Consider the following 18297-nt stretch of genomic DNA (forward strand, 5'->3'; position numbering starts at 1 on the left):
ATGGGCGGGTTCAGGTCGGGGAGCAGTGGCTTGTCCAATGCTGTGGGCCCTGACTGTTTGGTCTGCCCTCTTGAGCCGATCAAACCAGTCATGCACACTCTGCATTTTCTCTATGTAGGCTGCAAGCAGCCTACATAGAGGAAATAGCCTCCCTACAGGTGCCCGGCTGGGCGCTGTCCACACCAATCACAACGCTGCCATTGTAGTATTGTGATTGGCTTAAGGGAGGCAGGATGCCTGCTTCCTGTTCCTGCCGGAGGGAGGAGGGCAGGAAATCAGCAGGAAAACACGGTCGTGGGTGGATCAGCCAGGAGCGGAGGCTGCGCAGAATCCGGTAAAGTAAGATTTTTTTTTAATCCCACCGCTAACGCCAGCGCGGACACCCACGCGACCCTAACCCCACCCTCCACCCGTGAGTCATGCGAGCTGCGACTGGCAAGACGGATTGTGGTGAGGGCAGGTATTTGGTGGCAGAAGAAGCATGCAATAGAGAGCTGGAAGACACATGCACTCTCATGGAGTGTCTAGCCAAAAGAAACAAGCATTGGCATAGCCAATAGGTCTCGCCTTTGGGATCTTATAAGTGTTTTGTCAGAGATATTTGGAAATAAATTTTATGTGTGTGTGTGTGTGTGTGCTTGAGCGAGAGATAGAGGAAGCGAGAGAGAAAAGGAGTGAAACTGAGAGAGGGAAACAGATAGTGCATGGTAAAAAGATAGTGACCACAGGAGGGATGAAAAGAAATAGAGGATGAGCTGGTAGTTAGTGTTTTTGTGGTTCGCTGAAGTTGTGTTGGGCGTGTAGGAATTTGGGTCCGGATTTAAAGGAACATGTCTATTTATTAAAACAGAGGCAGACGTGCCTGTCAGGAAATGGAAACGGTCAGTCACGAACGTGTGTATCCCTTTCTGATGTCTGCCGGGCACTGTTTTAATCATCAGGAATGCCAGAAGCAGTCTCATTGGCTTGCTCGACGCTTTGAATGGCGAGAGGTAGCTCAGTGAGCTGTGCACTTGCGCCTGATATCTGTGAGGAGCGTGAAGAGACTCCACCTTTCATTTGTCTGAGGCCGATGAAAGCAATGAGATTGGCTAATAATTTTTTCAATTACAGCGCATAAAGTTTGAATTGTAAAGCGCAATGTGGTGACTATCTGATTTTTAAAGCGATCAGTAAGGGCTTTAAACCGTCCAGGGGTGGTTCATCAAGAGTGCATCTTCCCATAACGTTTTGGTTTTATGTTCAGAACCCTCCCCCATCCTTTGAAATAATCAAAACAGAAACTGCAACATGAACTAATCCCCGAAAATATGAAAATTGGGGGCGCTTTCACGGTGGCAAAGAGCACATGTTCCAGACGGCTGCCTGAAATCAGACCGGGATGGGGGGCGAGAGTGCTTGAGGGGCAGTGGGATCCACCGGGTTTTACTGTTCATTCCTGGAATGCCTTCGTTTCGTGAGGCGCTATATTTAGGCACTGGGGCAGAGAAGGCAAGGAGACTCAACAGAGGGTGGGGCTAGCTCTGTAAACCAGCGGCCTGTCTTGGAGCAGCTCCCAGAAGAAGTGCGCGCACAGCTATGCGGCAGGCCCTGCACCAGGTGCGCGAGCCTGTAAGGAATTGTTTGCAGCAAACTTTGGAAAGATCAACGCAGCGTTCTGCAATTGTGTTTGTAGGCAAGATTTAGATAGCAGAAAACAACTTTTGTGCTTCTCTGCAGGGCCACTGCATAAAACTCTGCCGAGAGGAGTAAACATTTAAGTTTGCCTTTGTGCATAGACACATTTAAACAAGACATATTTGCTTTGTCAATGCTTGTTATACTGGTTAACACTGTGTGGGAATGGGTTGCACCTTATTGGTACCAGTTTAACACCTACATATGGCAATAAGCAACAGAATGATGACAAGTACCTTTCCAAAGAGCCTTTCATTACGCTGCAATACGTCTCGCTGCTTTTAGTTTCTTTTGAACCGTTTGTGCTAGAAATAATTGTAATTCAAAACTGCAAATTATGCTGCAGAGGATGGATTATGTGCCAAATCCATAATTATTAAAAAAACGCCGCTGTTGTGTAACTCTAGTGGCCCTGATTATTTCCCCATCATCTCGCACTAGTCACTGTTCGGTTATCATACGCCCCACTCCACGCCCCCTCTATTGAATGTTTGTAGAGCACTATTATACATAAGAGAAGTACGCTAAATAATCGCAAATTAAATGCTTCATCTCTCAGACGCATTACAACCAGAAAGCAATTTGCTTTGTTCTTCATAGCAGCAATCTTTTAAAATGTTTTAGTAATGATTCAAAACGGAAAACATATGGGTTGCGCAATGAACGCTATTTGAAAGGAAAATGCTTTCTTTCTGGTTCTGCATGGTCAGACTCAGACTATCACTTCCTGCAGGGTGCAATGTGCATGCAGTTCTCGTGAGCTTTGTTTGGCACAGGCTGTGGTGCAGCTCTGAGGGGGGCATCCGCAGCTGTGGGAGACGTAGCAAGGGTGGAGTGGCGCTTGCCAGTTTTTCAACATCAATTTCTTTTCCAGGATTGCTTGCAATGGCCGCGGACTGAGAGCTAGATTCCCTCAGGAGTGCGACAACGTCTCCCTCCGCCAGGACACCCATGGAATGAACCCGCCCCACAGCCGTGAGCCCTACTCTGAGGAGAGTCCGAGGAGGGGCAGCGTCAGGGATCGCCTCTCCGAATGACGGTAAGTGCCGAGCAACACCCATTTGTCCCGGCTGCCATGCTCCGAGGGCTACCACTTAGCTACTGACTGCACCGCCTGGCAACAAACGTGGCTAGCCCAGAAGAAGTTCCGGGAAGCATGTTCAACAAAACTGGAGATTCGGATGTGGTACGTTTTGCAGTCTCACGTGAGATCTCAGCCGCGGATATGCTAATTAACGCAAGAAAGAGGAAACATTGAAAATCATTACAAGCATCATTGCGCTGTTAGTGAACTCGGACTTATCTTGTTTCTAATTGCACCAAAGAACAAAGAAAACAAGCAATTTGAGAAAGATACGGCCCGCAGCAAATTGAAGCTGCCTAGCCCCAATAAACAAGCACAAACGCGAGAGCCTCGTGGCTGGGGGAGCCTGATTCACTTGAGGGAGTGATAATTGCTGCCAGATGGCGGTGCGCGCTCCCGCAAGTGAATCTCCTGACGTGCACGCATTGCAATTGAAGTCAATGGAACATGTGCACGTGCTTGGCTGAAAAGCCAAAGCGATCGGAAAAGGTCTTTTTGCCTTGCAGCGCATGCGCGCTGCGAAGACGAGACCTAAAAAGTAGATCTATATAATAGAGGAGTGGGAATGATTCAACTAAGCCAATCAAAAGAACAGCAAAGAGGGTATGCTGCATGGGACAAAGAAACACAAGAACAACAAGGCATCAAATAATAAGTAAGTAGTGAGAGTGACAAAAAACCAACTAATGGTAACTAATGGGTAGGCTCTATCAATCAATTAATCAATCAATCATAGCATTTGTATATCACCCGGAAGGGTCTCAAGGCGCTGGGGGAGAGGGGTCCATTACTGCTCGAACAGCCAGGTCTTGAGTTGCTTCCTGAAGGAGAGATGGTCCTGGGTCAGCCGAAGGTGGATGGGGAGGGAGTTCCAGGTCTTGGCTGCCAGGTAGGAGAAGGATCTTCCTCCGGCGGTGGCTCTGCGGATGCGTGGTACGGTGGCTAGGGCGTGGCTGGTCGATCGTAGCTGGCGGGTGGGCGTGTAGAAGCTCTAAGCCCAATGTATGTTTTTGGGAAGCCCACAACAGGTCTTTCACAACCAGACTGCTTGTGCTGTCTGTAAGCAAGACCCAAAAAACGGAGTCTTCAGAGATGAGTTTCTGTCTCCTCACTTTGGGACCTAGATGCTTCATTACAAGTTCTGCAGTCTCGAGACCGCCAAACCCGTGGTTGCGGTCCAACCTCCTTGACCTCGGCGGTCTGACTGCGTATTACGAGTACGGTGGTCAGACTGCAACCAGCCCGTAACACGGCCGCCTGCATCGCCAGGATCTTGTATCTCACGGTGTTAGCGGACTGGGGAGGAATGGAGGCAGTGCCGAGTCTGTCAGACCGCCAAAGTCAGAATAAGGACAATTAGACAGAGTTTGGAGTGCCATGGGGACATGGGAAGCAGAAATATGGTGCTGTACTATCTGTTAACTCTTTGAGGCGCTGTTGTGTCTTCATTGCTTGTTCTATGGCCCTGGTAGGTGTGTGCTAGTCTACAGAGGTCGAAGTGCATGAAAAACTGATCCTGAGTACGGTACGCAAGAGATCAGTGAGTGTGGGCGAAGAGTCAGAGACAAAGCTAAAAAGAATAAACTAAACTGTAATTAATGTATTGGCCTTTCAACTACAAACATGATGCACACTCCTTAAAAAACTTAAACTAATCTGTGGAAGATGCCCTGATCTGTCAGGAAAACTTCCTTTCTTATTATTAGTTTAGATGTCTGTGTGTGTAACCAGAGGGGCACTGGTTTGAATACTGTCTGGCACACTGGGGAATAGCGCCTCGAGGTCTCAGCTTGTAATACAAAGGACTGTGAATACATAAGCATTAGTTTAAAAAATGTATGACACACAATATAAGATTTGAGGCCACAGTTTAAAAAAAAATCCATTACAGAATAAGATAGGCTTCCTTAAAATGTACTAAAAGATCCAATGTTGTAATGCTGGCAGTGCTTTCTGATGGTAAAGTTTTAAAAATACACATTTAGACTAAACCTACTAGGAACGGTTTTTAGGTCTCGCCTACGCAGCGTGCATGCGCTGCTTAGGAAAAAGACCTTTAGCAATGGATTCTGTTTTTCAGTCAAACACGTGCACGCATTGCATTGCTTTGAATGCAACGCGTGCACTTTTGGCGATTCCCTTGCGGGAGTGAGATTTAACATATGGTTCCTGCTCGCTCTGCAGGGGAAACAGCCGCAGGGCCCCTCTTCTCTCCCCTCCCCCTGCTGCCTCCTCCTCTCCCATCTCTTTTTTTTTTTTACTTTCAGCGCGAGGTGTGAGCTGGTTCTTTTTTGGATCCATTCCATAGGGAAGCAACTAAATGAAAGAAGGAAAGAGATGTTGTGAACCGTTTCTTCAAGTGGCGGTTTTCAGTAAGTGAGGAGCGAGCACCCGCAGGTTTGTTCTTGCCAAACTGTTTGTTTCTTTCTATTACGGGGCTTTAGAAGTAAAAAAATCCACATTTAGCTAAAAGAAACCATAAGGAGCTCTAGAATTAAGAGACTGGTACTGGATTAACGCGCCAATCAAAGAAATAGATGAGGTTTATCTTTAGCTAGCACGCGGCAAGCCCTTTGCACAATAATCAGGTAGTTGGAGTGCTAAACTAAACCAAGGTTGGGGAAAGTGGCACTTTGGTGCGAGCGGTGCTTGATACAAACTTGATGGTTCATTAATTAAAGTTGATGTCCTTTTGGGAGACTCCAGGATACTCGTCTTGCTGGCCTGGTCTACAAATTTGTAGGGCTATACCGTCCATGTCGGTGGGTCTTTTTATGAATAAAGTGGACATTAAGAGCTTTTTCAACTATTCATGGACAGTGGTTGTTTAGAGATCATATGTGAGTGTCTAAGCAAGGTAGAGAGGTGACAGGTCATAGACCACCTTTACGACTATAAAGAGGAAAGGAAGAGGGTTTCATTCTGAGTGTTAACAGACGGCATGATGGTGACTTAAGTTGGTAATATTTTGGGGGGTGTGCACAGGTGAATAAATAAAAAAAATTGTCAAGACCATCAAGTACATCATGCATATTATGAATCTACAGAACTATTTTGATAAGAATACTGGGGTCACTCAGACACCGCTGACTGATAGATCCCACTCAATCTGATAGAGATCTGTTTCCCAAAAGTGCATCTACCTACATGGCGCAAACATTTTCTGCACAGCAGAATGTAGAGACGAGAACCATGTTCTTTTGACCTGCTCGATAGTTTGTTATTTTTCAGAGACAAAACCGCAAAGTGAAATTTTGTTTTGTTTTTTAATAAAGAGAAACTTGTGACGCACAAGGAACTTTCAATATAATTTCATTTTTCATCAGATAATTTCCGTACACAATTCTCCTACCTCTAGTTACAGGTTCCCAATTAACGCTGGCGCTGCCTTTGTTATAATTATAGAAAAATATATACTTCGAGCAAAAAGTGGCGAGTACCACACTGAAGCATTTGCATTCTGCCAAATTCTGATTCTGAGGTAACCATATCTAATGCAAAAATGAAACAAGAATGCAAGGAGATTCTTCCGGTTAAAGTGTAGAGGGAAGAAACATGATCCCTTAAACACACAGAAAGCCGTTCTGTTAAAAAGACCCTATTCTGTGCCCTACCAAGTCCCTCAGTTCAAGAGAAATATATGCTGTTCACTGTACACATTGCACCGAGTAGAATAAGAGGCAGTTCAAATTCTGCGCGGCCATTACTTAGGTAATAGTTTCAAGCTGTAAGTCACAGCTGGACAGGTCTCGCCAGACAAGCTATAACAGCGCTGCTTTGATAGCAGTGGGACCTTATGTGTCGGGATAAAGAGAAGGCAGCAGGCCCTGGCTGTGAAAACACTTCGGGCAGATTTACAAGCCCCTTGCGCCTCTTTTACGCCACCGTTGCATCACTTTTGTGACACAGCGGCGGCGCAAAAGAGGCGCCATGGTGCGGGGTATTTACAACGTGACGCATCTAGGAGATGCGTCACATTGTAAAGCCCTGTGCCAGAAGTAGGAGTCTGGCACAGGGGAGGCGGCATTCCAGCACAGCAACCCCTCCTAAAAGTGGCTGAGTGAAATCCACAAGATTTCACTCAGTCACTTTTTAGACCATGCTGCGTCACAACCCTGCGCCTGCTTGAAGGAGGTGTAAGGATTGACGTAACATTGTACAGATAGGGCACCCCAGAACCTTGCTGGAGCTGCGTCGCACTTGCGACGCAACTGCAGCAATGCGCCGACTTTACGGCACAGATGCGTCACACATCTGTCCCTTTTCGCCCCATGATTCGCTGCATTGTAAATGCAGCGCATCCATGGTGGCGGAGCCCTGACGCACAATAGCTGGCTCATCCCTGCTGATATGCAGGGATGCGCCAGTTATTGTAAATCTGCCCCTCTGAGCCGAACCAGTTGGGGACCAACTGAATGGGCAGCACACAAAAAAACATTTGGACATTCAACAAAGTCAGGCCTCTGCCCCAGAGACTCTCAAGAAGATAATAACATTCAACCAGAGCCGATGAAAACATGAACCAGCGAAGTTGCTGCGCTTATAGAACTTTTTTTTTTTAAACAATGCTAAAAATAAATATATATAAAGGCTGATGTGTTCCTATATATACTCGCTGCGGTCTATTTTAGGGTTCCTTTTCGAAACTATAACTGCTTGCTTTGTGTGCGCTAAAGTAGCCGACAACAGAAAGGTAAGCAGGAAGAGAGAGAGATGTGGAGTGAAAGACAATCTCTCATAAGTCATGCTATGCGCACTCGTATAAAGCGAATTTTAGGCTTCTAGTGCCTTGAAGCTTTCTCGTCAGCCTGGCGGACCCTGTCTGCATTACTTTTTTTTTTTATATAACACTCTCATGTTGGCAACACACTGTACGAGGTCTGCGTGATGACACATATGTTCAGATATGTATGTTATAAGGATTCCACCTGGTTTGTGATCCAAGATGGAGTCCTTGAGGAGTGTTTTTGAGTCTGGGTAAGAGTACCCTAGGGCTTTGAAGACCACTTCATTTAACGCGGGTAAACGGGTGTTGCTAGCCTCTTGCGTCGTGTTGTGAGGAGGCCTATCAAGGTCCTAGATGCGGTATTTATGCTGTGAGGTGTTTGCGGTCTCACTAATGTGGTGCATAGAGTCTGTGAGGGATGAGTGCAAGAGGAGTAAATTGTCCATGGGAGCAAAGGCGCTTTACCAACTTAATAGGCTTGACCAGGGGTGTAACAAACAACCCTGCAGCCCCCGCGGCGCAGGGCACCCCACTCTTTTCAGTAAATGAAGGGGGCCCCCTCAGCTCCCTCTTCTGAGAGCTGTGAGAGAGGCTTGCGCTAAAGCAAGCCCCTCTCTCCCTCTAAAGCAGGTGCAGGCTGTCTGCAGCCTGCTCTGAGCTCCGGGATGACTGAAGAGAAACAATGAAACAAGTTACATTGTTTCTCTTCAGTCAGAGCGCGGGAGGCCCGGAAAGAGGAGGGGGCGGGGGACCCAGAGAGCACGAGGCAGCACAGAGCACTGCTCAGGACCAGGACAAGGGTGGGAGTGGGGGCCCCCAGAGAGAGCATTCTCCAGGGCAAAGCTCATATGAGAAGGGATGAGGCAGCAAAATGGTGCCCTCAGGTAAGCACTCTTGTTAGAACGCACCACCATGGGCTTCCGCAGGGGGTGGGGGCAAGGGGTGGCGAGAAGGGTGCAAGGCAGAGAGGAGAAGGGTGCAAGGTAGAGAGAAGAAGGGTGCAAGGTAGAAAGGAAAAAGGTGCAAGGTAGAGAGGAGATGGGTTCAAGGCAGAGAGGAGATGTGTGTAAGGTAGAGAGGAGAAGGGTGCTAGGTAGAGAGAAGAAGGGTGCAAGGTAGAGAGGAGAAGGGTGCAAGGTAGAGAGGAGATGGGTGCAAGGCAGAGAGGAGATGGGTGCAAGGTAGAGAGGAGAAGGGTGCAAGGTAGAGAGGAGAAGGGTGCAAGGTAGATAAGGGTGCAAGGCAGAGAGGAGAAGGGTGCAAGGTAGAGAAGGGTGCAAGGCGGAGGGTGAGAAGGGTGCAAGGCGGAGGGTGAGAAGGGTGCAAGGCAGAGAGGAGAAGGGTGCAAGGTGGAGGGGAGAAGGGTGCAAGGCAGGGGGGAGAAGGGTGCAAGAGCGGAGGGGAGAAGGGTGCAAGGCAGAGGGGAGAAGGGTGCAAGGTAGAGAGGAGAAGGGTGCAAGGCAGAGGGGAGAAGGGTGCAAGGCGGGGCCGGTCGCTCCACGCACTGCGCACACTCCCCATGAGTGAGCCCAAGCAGCCCCCGCTCTGCCGAGTTCACCGCTGCCCTGCAGCTGAGTTCTGTAGTGTGCCCCTGCATTTTGCTGTCTGTATTTCGTAATTTGTTCTCTGTCTCTGCATTTTGTATTTTGTTTTCCTGCCTCTGTGTCTTAACTTCCTGTGCTTGTTTTCCCCCTGTTTGCGCCGCTTCTGTGCCCTGCCCCTGCCGTGTTTCCCACCCTTCTCCCCGCTCCCCGCCGCTGCGCCCCTTTTCTTTTTGTATCCCTTCCCATTCGCCGCCCCGCTCCCGCCTCCCGCCTCCCAGCTGCTCCTCCCTCCCACTTCGCCATTTATGGCGGAGTGCACGCGTACGGGCAGAGAGCGCGTGCAGCGGGCGCGCCGACTGTGCGCCGAAGGAGTGCGAAAGGCACGCCCGTCTATGCCGGTCCACACCTGGACCGCGCCCAGCGCCAGAACCCCTGGCCCCCGCCGATGCCATCCCACTCGCTGGACCTACGACGCCGCCACCCTCTACGCACTCAACACCGGCCGGATCTCCGGATGCTACCGAGCCACCCCGAGACGCACCCACGGACCCTTCACCTGCAATTCCTGCAAATTCGCCTGCATCCGGACCTGTACCGCACCCGCCAAGCCGAGCACCAGCAGCAACCACCTGAAGTGCATCCTGCTCAACACCCGCTCCGTCCACAGACACGCCGTGGAACTCTGGAACCTGCTCGACACCACATCTCCAGACGTCACCTTCCTCACGGAAACATGGATGAACGCCTCTTCAGCGCCCGACATAGCCATCGCCATCCCGGACGGATACAAGATCACCCGGAGGGACCGCGTCAACCAGACAGGAGGAGGCATCGCTATCGTCCACAAGAACACCATCCGCATCACGACCAACTCCGACAACACCCTTACAGCCGCCGAACAGATTCACACCGATCCCAAGACCACCCTCAGAGGCACCCTCATCTACAGACCCCCGGGACCTCGCACACAATTCAGCGAAGACATTGCAGACTTCATCAGCCCACACGCCCTCTCCTCCGCTGACTACATCCTCCTAGGGGACCTCAACTTCCACCTGGAGAACAACAATGACAGCAACACCACCACCCTGCTGGACAACCTCGCCAACCTCGGACTCAAGCAACTGGTGAACACCCCCACCCAATACGCCGGCCACACGCTTGACCCAGTCTTCTCCTCCAGCAAGTTCATCTCCTTCAGCCACTCCACCGGACTCCACTGGACAGATCACAGCTGCGTCCACTTCAGCTTCAGAAGGACCACGACTCAACACCACCCACAACAGGTTCCCCGCAGGAGCTGGAACAAGATCACCACCGACCAGCTCACCACTTCCCTGAACCAGAATCCTCCTGCCAGCTCAACGGACCCCAACCAAGCAGCCAACAACCTCACAGAGTGGATCACCAACTGCGCTGACGACCTCGCACCCCTGAAACACCATCCCTGCAGGCCCGGCAACAAGAAAGCTTCCTGGTTCAACGACGATCTCATTAACTCCAAGAAGAACTGCCTCACCCTTGAGAAAGCCTGGCGCAAAGACCCGACTACAGACAACATGACTGCCCTCAAGCACGCCACCCGCAAACACCACCAACTGATCCACGCCACCAAGAAGACAGCATTCAAGTAACGGCTGGACAACAACTCACACAACACCAAGGAACTCTTCAGCATTGTCAAAGAGCTCTCCAACCCCAGCGCCAGAACCAACTACATCACCCTCTCGCAAGAACTCTGTGACTCACTCGCCTCGTTCTTCCACAGCAAGATCGCCGCCATACATAACAGCTTCGGCGCACAGACCACGCACTCAACCACCGAACTGACGCCCCCCACCACCACCCTCCTCGCCTGGACCCCGGTCAGCATCGAAGACACCATCCACACGATGAACACCATCCACTCCGGATTACCAACTGACCCATGCACCCACCACGTCTTCAACAAGGGCGACACCGTCATCGCACCCCAACTCCGGGACATCATCAACTGCTCCTTCAACACCCGGAGAGCTGGAAGCATGCGGAACTCAGCGCCCTCCTGAAGAAACCACCAGCAGACCCCACCGACCTCAAGAACTACCGCCCCATCTCGCTCCTCCCTTTTCCTGCCAAAGTCATCGAGAAGACCGTCAACAGACAGCTAGCCGCCTTCCTCGAGACGATCGGATCCCTCGACCACTCGCAGTCCGGCTTCCGAGCCAACCACAGCACCGACACCGCCCTCATCGCAGCCACTGATGACATCCGAGCCCTGCTCGACAACGGGGAAACAGCGGCCCTCATCCTCCTAGACCTCTCCGCAGCTTTCGACACTGTCTGCCACCGCTCCCTAGTGCAGCGCCTCAGCAACATCGGAATCCAAGAGAAGGCACTAGAATGGATCATCTCGTTCCTCGCAGGAAGAACCCAGAGAGTCCGCCTCCCCCGTTCAGATCCGAGGCCACCGAAGTCAAATGCGGCGTACCGCAAGGATCATCACTCAGCCACACCCTCTTCAACATCTACATGAGCCCCCTCGCGGCCATCGCACGCCAACACAACCTCAACATCACCTCCTACGCCGACGACACCCAGCTGATCCTCTCCCTCACCAACGACCCAGCCACCGCCAGAACCAACCTTCACGAAGGGATGAAAGACGTAGCCGAGTGGATGATGAACAGTTGCCTGAAACTGAACTCCGACAAGACGGAAGTCCTCATCCTTGGATCATCACCCTCTGCCTGGGACGACTCCTGGTGGCCCTGGGCAACGCACTCAAACCAACGGACCATGCACGCAACCTGGGCTTCATCCTGGACTCCTCCCTCTCGATGACCAGACAAGTCAACGCCGTCTCATCATCATGCTTCAACATCCTACGCATGCTCCGAAAGATCTTCCGATGGATCCCCACCGAAACCAGGAAGACGGTCACACAGCCGACTGGACTACGGAAACACCCTCTACACCGGAACCACAGCCAAACTACAGAAAAGACTCCAACGCATCCAGAACGCCTCCGCACAACTCATCCTGGACATCCCCCATCACAGCCACATCTCCGGACACCTGAGAGACCTGCACTGGCTCCCCGTCAACAAGAGAATCACGTTCCGACTCCTCACTCATGCACACAAGGCTCTCCACGACCTGGGCTCCAGGTACCTCAACGACCGCCTGATATTCTACACTCCCACCCGCCAGCTACGATCGACCAGCCACGCCCTCGCCGCCGTTCCACGCATCTGAAGAGCCACCATGGGAGGAAGATCCTTCTCCTACCTGGCAGCCAAGACGTGGAACTTCCTCCCCATCCACCTCCGTCAGACCCAAGACCACTTCTCCTTCAGGAAGCAACTCAAGACCTGGCTTTTCGAGCAGTAGCGGACCCCCCTCCCCCAAGCGCCTTCAGCCCCTCCGGGTGAGTAGCGCGCTATACAAATTTCTTGATTGATTGATTGATGGATTGATTGAGGGGAGAAGGGTGCAAGGTAGAGAGGAGAAGGGTGCATGGCAGGGGAGAGAAGGGTGCAAGGGGAGGGGAGAAGGGTGCAAGGCAGAGGGGAGAAGGGTGCAAGGCAGAGGGGAGAAAGGTGCAAGGCAGAGGGGAGAATGGTGCAAGGTAGAAAAGGGTGCAATGCGGAGGGGGGAAGGGTGCAAGGGGAGGGGGAGAAGGGTGCAAGGCAGAGGGGAAAAGGGAGCAAGGGGAATGGTGAAGAAGTTAAAAATTGCCCCCCATGGAAACATTTCTGCGGACGCCCATGGCAGCGCACACTACTTTGTGAGAGAGAGTGGGAGAGAGTGGAGAGAGAGTGGAGTTGGAGTGGAGTTGGAGAGAGGGGAAGTGTAGAGAGAGACAGTGGAGAGAGAGAGAGAGCGTAGAGAGAGAGGGTGGAGAGAGTGGAGAGAGAGACAGTGGAGAGAGAGTGGAGAGGGAGAGTAGAGGGAGACAGTGGAGATAGTAGAGAGAGAGAGTGGAGAGAGTAGAGAGAGAGTGGAGAGAGAGAGAATGGAGAGAGAGTAGAGGGAGAGTAGAGCGAGAGTGGAGAGAGAGTAGAGAGAGACAGTGGAGAGAGAGAGTGGAGAGAGAGGAGAAAGAGTAGAGAGAGTGGAGAGACGGTGGCGAGAGACAGTGGAGAGAGAGAGAGTGGAGAGAGAGTAGAGAGAGTGAAGAAAGAGTGGAGATAGACAGTGGAGAGAGAGAGAGTGGAGAGAGCATGGGGCGACAGTGGAGGGAGTGAGCGAGAGAGAGTGGAGGGAAAGAGAGTGGAGGGAGTGAGCGAGAGAGAGTGGAGGGAAAGAGAGTGGAGAGAGAGTGGAGAGAGAGAGTGGTGAGAGTGAAGAGAGAGTGGAGAGAGAGAGAGTGGAGAGATTGGAGAGAGAGAGAGTGGAGAGAGAGTAGAGAGAGAGAGAAGAGAGAGAGCGAGAGAGAGAGAGAGGAGAGAGAGAGAGGATGGAGAGAGAGAGAGAGACAGAGAGAGAGAGAGTGGAGAGAGCATGGGGCGACAGTGGAGGGAGTGAGCGAGAGAGAGTGGAGGGAAAGAGAGTGGAGGGAGTGAGCGAGAGAGAGTGGAGGGAAAGAGAGTGGAGAGAGAGTGGAGAGAGAGAGTGGTGAGAGTGAAGAGAGAGTGGAGAGAGAGAGTGGAGAGATTGGAGAGAGAGAGAGTGGAGAGAGAGTAGAGAGAGTGAAGAAAGAGTGGAGATAGACAGTGAGCGAGAGAGAGTGGAGGGAAAGAGAGTGGAGGGAGTGAGCGAGAGAGAGTGGAGGGAAAGAGAGTGGAGAGAGAGTGGAGAGAGAGAGTGGTGAGAGTGAAGAGAGAGTGGAGAGAGAGAGAGTGGAGAGATTGGAGAGAGAGAGAGTGGAGAGAGAGTAGAGAGAGAGAGAAGAGAGAGAGCGAGAGAGAGAGAGAGGAGAGAGAGAGAGGATGGAGAGAGAGAGAGAGACAGAGAGAGAGAGAGTGGAGAGAGAGAGAGTGGATAGAGAGTGGAGGGAGACAGTGGAGGGAGACAGTGGAGAGAGAGTGGAGATAGAGTGGAGGGAGAGTAGAGAGAGAAAGTGGAGAGAGAGAGAGTGGAGAGGGAGACAGTGGAGAGACATTGGAGAAAGAGTGGAGAGAGAGACAGTGGAGAGAGAGTGGAGAGAGAGACAGTGGCGATAGAGTGGACAGAGTTGAGAGAGAGAATGGAGAGAGAGAGAAAAAGTGGAGAGAGAGTAGAGACTGACTGACTCAGAGACTCAGTGGAGAAGTGTGGCTCACTGGTTAGAGGAGGCAGACCCGGACGCTGAGATCAGACCCGGGACCAGGGTTCAATTCCCGACGCGGCAGAGTCTTGAGCCCAAAATGTCCACGGACTCGGTAATTCTCGCTTCGGTGCCTACTCGAATCACAGGTTCACACTCTGCAACTCTGGGCAATAGCTTGCTTAATCTCCACTACGGCCCCCCGTGGCGGGATGCCTGGCTTTCACCTTGGGGATACCCAGTAGGGACTATCTCACAGGGAAAAACCAGGACGGGTTCCCAATGCAAAGCGCTTTGAGACCTGGCGGTGATATTGCGCTATATAAAAACCCATCCATCCATCCAAAGACTGAATACTGACTGACCGAGAGACTGACTGGCTGAGAAACTGACTGAGAGAGAGAGACTGACAGACTGACAGAAAGAGAGAGACTGACAGAGAGAGACCGACTGACTGACTGAAAGAGACTGAATGACAGAGACAGAGAGACTGACTGACTGACTGAGAGAGAGACTGACTGACTGAGAGAGAGAGAGACTGTGATGGAATTGGGGTCACAGTGTGTATGAAGCTATGCAATGCCTCTTAAGATTGCTATTGTCTACTAATAAAAATGTATTATCAAAATTTGCTCTTTGTAGTTACATCTGCTTTGAAATACTGCATTGTCGCTTTGTCTAATGTTTTAAAACGGAAACGAGAAGGAGCAGTGGATGCACTTTTGTCAAAACTGAAGGATGAGTGGGCCCGATGTTGTATATCATGACAGGAGTCTGCATCAGAAAGCCCACCTAAAATTGGGCAAACTTCCCTGGCGTACTGATGGCAGGGACCCTGTAATGAATGGACCGCCACCTATGATAGCCTGCTGGCAGACTAAGCCCAACCTTTAACTCCACCATCGAGTGTTACTTATAACGGCTGTATTGGTGATAGTGGCGTAACAATCGCCCGCATCCCCTGCAGTATGGCGGGTCGCTGGCCTGAGAGATCAAGACTGGCACGGAGGATGGGAGGGGGGCCCCCTCCATGTAGTTTGCAAGGGGGCCCCCTCAAGTTTCGTTACGCCACTGGGCTTGACGAACAATGTTTTTTGAAAATCTGGAACTTTAAATAGTAGTGACAAGCTGGTTCTTTAGAGCCCATATTTTGTAGAGCAAAATAGGGCTGAAGCAGGGGAAGCACACACACAGGCGCTCAAGAGAACAACCAAGTGATCAGTTGCATACATTTGCATTTCTTTCAGGTGGCAGTGCACCCCGGAAAGAATGTGTGCAGCTTAGGTCACTTAACTTTAAGTCCACCTGACACAGGAAACAGACACTCGACCATGCCCTTGCCAGAAGGGACCATGATGACACAGGCCAGGTGTATAATATATTCACCCCCTCCCCTACACGGGGGATATTTTTAAAGGGGGGTTTATAGCGTGACACCTCAAATAATCTCTCAGCCTGGTGACGGTCCACCACTGACTGTCTGCTACAGATGTTAATTACGTTCATGTTACATCTGGAGAGTCAGTGCGTCCTAGGGAAGAAACACAGACAGCAGGGCTTTAAGTGGGTCAGATAGAAACCAACTTTGAAACGGGCCCCTACATTCATGGGACCTTTGCACCCTGATCGATTTCTCTAGAATGAGTGTAAAACCCTTAATGTGCAGTAGTATCACGGATGCAGTCCTTTTTTAGGTTTCCCGTGTCTAGTTCATCTTGTATTCTCATTTTGCAAGACTATTCGCCTTATCCAGATGGTGTGTTTCTGACCTTTAATGCAACATAGCACCTAGTTTGAAACGAGTCGCATATAGGTATCTGGCTAGATGGTTATGACATGGCATGATTAAGAGCTTTGGCGCGGAGCTAATGCAGTGCTATGTTCTGACAGTGTATCATGAAGGCATTCACACTACATGCACATCCAGTCCTTGGCCTCTCTAAGGGGTACATCGCTATCGGGTACTGCATTTTGTAGTACTTCTGAGGTACTACTTTACCAACTACAAAATGGAATTTGCGAACTGAGCCCAACGTCTCCACACAACAGAACCTTGTTTGATGCCCATTCATGTGTAGCCTCTCGTGGTGAACTCGATACTCGTTGCTATGGGCAGGGTGGTGTGTGGGGGGAGCTCCTGGAATCATGCTGGGGTTTAGGCTGGTCAGGGGGGGGGGGGTGGCCACTCAGTTTCCCCAATAAGGCGACACACTTCCGAAATACAAAGCGATGAATAGGTTCTTTCCTCTGTAACTTTTTGGACAGTTTCAGAGACGTACTTTGAGTCCGTAGTGCAAGGAGGGGGCTGGCGAGAGGGAACCCAGCTAACTCACCCTCTTGGGCGTTGCGTCCACCTTTTTATTATCTTGTTGCGGAGTTCTCCCAACAAATGCATCAACTTAAGACAGAACATCCCAGAGGCAGAGAGAGCCATCCTCTGCTCAGTTTTTGTCTTGTTCGGTTTAAAGTTCATGCTGGGAGAAACTGCGAGTACTGTGTACGAATTGTGGACACATCGCACGAAGAGCAGGGGCTCAGGTCGGCGCTGCGCCAGGGTAGAAGATCACACTCTTGTCCTAAGACGCGATAATGAGCAGAGATAGAAGAAGGGATTCATAAAGCCACCTGCGCTCCCGAGGCTTGGAGGTAGTGCTCTGTGTTACACAAGTGCATTTTAGGAAGGGGGGGAGGCGAGGGGGCGAGCCAACACATTAACAGGGAGAGCCTCGTCAACAGTCACGAGCCGAGCCCTTTAATATCTACTATGTTAAACATACGACAAACATCACGTAAGATAGAGGAAAGTCAATTCAAAATGTAAAAAGTGCATTCCAGTGACATATGGAAACTTTGACATGTATCGGGCATATATATTATAGCACTGCGCTCAGTCTGCACTGAGAAGTACAAATTGAAAATGATCGTTTTGTACAACGTAAAAACGAAACCTTCCTACTAAACGCAAGAAATAATAAGGAGGGAAAAATAAAGTGCAGAGAGAGAGAGACGTAGTACAGGAGAGAAGGAGTCTGGCGTGTGTGGGTCGAATAATAAAAGGAAGAAGGGGACACCTGGAGTGGGGTCTGACCTCTGGCTCCGGTCGCTGCTGTGTCCGCGCCTGACCACCGGCTCCGGTACCCGCGGCACGCACGGGAGTCTGACCACCGGCTCCGGTACCCGCAGCACCCACGGGAGTCTGACCACCGGCTCCGGTACCCGCAGCACCACGGGAGTCTGACCACCGGCTCCGGTACCCGCGGCACCCACGGGAGTCTGACCACCGGCTCCGGTACCCGCAGCACCCACGGGAGTCTGACCACCGGCTCCGGTACCCGCTGCACCCACGGGAGTCTGACCACCGACAGCTGCAGTTGCTTCTCGCGGACACAGACCTCTCCCCTTTTATACCCCGCAGTTGCCACATTTTACTTTCACTTTCGCCCGGTACCGTTAGGTTTCGCTATGACTCGTGCTCTCCTTCGCTCTGGAACATTCTAATTTCTTGGCATAACCTTCACATGGAAATAACCCTGCAGCTGACCTGGTCCACAGTGCCAGCGGGCGCGAGCCTCCTCTTCACTGCTCAGGGGGAAAGGTCTCTCCCTCCCTAGAGGGAGATGGGAATTGATTCAAGGATCCTAGAGTGAAACCACCACCCCCTCCCAGCATTTTACCGCCTTTGAGTTCCAGGGGCTCGTTAAACCTTCAACGAAAACGAAGCTCAGCTTGTTTCATTCACTTGCAAAGATGCATTTTATGACTTCCGCCAGGTACACCACGGGGCACCCGCTGGCACCCATGACACCCAACTGGACACCCGCTGGCACCCAAGACACCCAACTGGACACCCGCTGGCACCTATGACACCCAACTGGACACCCGCTGGCAGCCAAGACACCCAACTGGACACCCGCTGGCACCCAAGACACCCAAATGGACACCCGCTGGCACCTATGACACCCAACTGGACACCCGCTGGAACCCAAGACACCCAACTGAGCTCCTGCTGCAATCAAGCTGCTCAAGCTGAACTTGT

The 18297-nt window shown here is 51.1% G+C and overlaps 1 protein-coding gene across 2 annotated transcripts in view; it reads right to left on the bottom strand.

Moving 5' to 3' along the window:
- Positions 1-17694, bottom strand: part of LOC147709569 (interferon-induced very large GTPase 1-like) — an 81676-nt gene extending 63982 nt beyond the window's left edge. Inside the window, exon 1 of one of the 2 annotated variants that reach the window (XM_086928087.1) lies at positions 17350-17694. The gene's annotated coding sequence lies outside the window, so the exon portion shown is untranslated. Of the gene's footprint in view, positions 1-17332 lie in introns of both variants that reach the window. The other variant, XM_086928088.1, reaches the window with a different exon arrangement.
- Positions 17695-18297: the final 603 nt, after the last annotated feature.

Source organism: Lissotriton vulgaris, chromosome 6 (assembly GCF_964263255.1).
Source record: "Lissotriton vulgaris chromosome 6, aLisVul1.2, whole genome shotgun sequence".
Taxonomy (NCBI): Eukaryota; Metazoa; Chordata; class Amphibia; order Caudata; family Salamandridae; genus Lissotriton; species Lissotriton vulgaris.